Here is a 2,144-nt window from a genome sequence, read left to right on the forward strand (position 1 = left end):
ATAGTGTTAGTCCATAAATAGAAGGATGTGAGAAGAAGGGAAGTGATTTTCGAAAATTAAGTAAAAATTTTGAAAACATTTTTGAAAAACATTACTTATTTTTCGAAAATGAAAGTAGGAAAAAAAATAAAGTGATTTTTGGAAAAGATTTTGAAATTAGAAATCAAAGAGATTTGATTGAAAATTATTTTGAAAAAGATGTGGTTAAGAAGATATGATTAGTTTTAAAAAAGATGTGATTGAGAAGATATGATTTGAAAAATATTTTAAAAAGATTTGATTTTGAAAATTAAAAACTTGGCTAACAAGAAAAGATATGATTCAAACATTAAACCTTTCTCAACAGAAAAGGCAACATACTTGAAATGTTGAATCAAATCATCAATTGATAGAAAGTATTTTTGAAAATGGAAAGAAATTGATTTTGAAAAAGATTTGATTTTGAAAAGATTTTGAAAAACTGAAAAAAAATTGCATTGAAAAACAGAATCTTCCCCCTTGTGCCATCCTGGCGTTAAACGCCCAGAATGGTGCACATTCTGGCGTTTAACGCCCAAAACTATACCTTTTTGGGCGTTAAACGCCCAACCAGGTACCCTGGCTGGCGTTTAAACGCCAGTCTGTCCTTCTTCACTGGGCGTTTTGAACGCCCAGCTTTTTCTGTATAATTCTTCTGCTGTATGTTCTGAATCTTCAACTCTTTGTATTATTGACTTGAGAAGACACAAATTAAAAAATATTTTTGGATTTTTAATAATGAGGAAAAATCAAAATGCAACAAGAATCAAATAACAATGCATGCAAGACACCAAACTTAGCAGTTTGTATGAGAATGCACATGAGACACACAAACACTCAAGTCAAGAGAATTCAAAGATCAGAGTAAGAAATCATCAAGAATTACTTGAAGATCACTAAGACACATGAATGAATGCATGCAATTGACACCAAACTTAAGATGAGACACTAGACTCAAACAAGAAACATACAATATTTTTTTGGATTTTATGATTTTGTAAAATTTTTTTGTGATTTTCGAAAATTAAGTGGAAAAAGAAGATAAAGGTATCAAAATTCTTAATGAGAATTCCAGGAATCATGCAATGTTTAGTCTAAAGCTTCAGTCTAAAGGGATTAGACATGGTCAACCAAGCTTCAGCAGAACATTGCATTCAAGAGCTAAATTGATGAAGATCAATCAGCTTTGGTGATGATAAGAACATCACCTTGAAACACTAGAATTCATTCTTAAGAACTCTGAAGAAAAATACCTAATCTAAGCAACAAGATGAACCGTCAGTTGTCCAAACTCGAACAATCCCCGGCAATGGCGCCAAAAACTTGGTGCTGTTGCCGGATCTTGGCACTGATGTTACCGGACCAAAAGCTTGCTCAAAAGTTGAACAATCCCCGGCAACGGCACCAAAAACTTGGTGCGCGAAATTGTGAACAATACTTTTCACAACTCTCATAATCCCCGGTCATGAACCCCAAAAACTTGGTGTTCAATACCATGGCATTAACACAACTTCGCACAACTAACCAGCAAGTGTACTGGGTCGTCCAAGTAATAAACCTTACGCGAGTAAGGGTCGATCCCACAGAGATTGTTGGTATGAAGCAAGCTATGGTCATCTTGTAAATCTTAGTCAGGCAAACTCAAATGGATATGGTGATGAACGCATAAAAACATGAAGATAAAGATAGGGGTACTTATGTAATTCATTGGTAGGAACTTCAGATAAGCGCATGAAGATGCCTTCCCTTCCGTATCTCTGCTTTCCTACTGTCTTCATCCAATCATTCTTACTCCTTTCCATGGCAAGCTTATGTAGGGTTTCACCGTTGTCAATGGCTACCTCCCATCCTCTCAGTGAAAATGTTCCTATGCTCTGTCACAGCATGGCTAATCATTTGTCGGTTCTCGGTCAGGCCGAAATAGAATCCAGCGATTCTTTTGCGTCTGTCACTAACGCCCCGCCTGCTAGGAGTTTGAAGCATGTCACAGTCATTCAATCATCGAATCCTACTCAGAACACCACAGACAAGGTTAGACCTTCCGGATTCTCTTGAATGCCGCCATCAGTCCTAGCCTATACCACGAAGACTCTGATCTCACGGAATGGTTGGCTCGGTTGTCAGGC

This window comes from Arachis duranensis, chromosome 5 (genome assembly GCF_000817695.3).
Source record: "Arachis duranensis cultivar V14167 chromosome 5, aradu.V14167.gnm2.J7QH, whole genome shotgun sequence".
Taxonomy (NCBI): Eukaryota; Viridiplantae; Streptophyta; class Magnoliopsida; order Fabales; family Fabaceae; genus Arachis; species Arachis duranensis.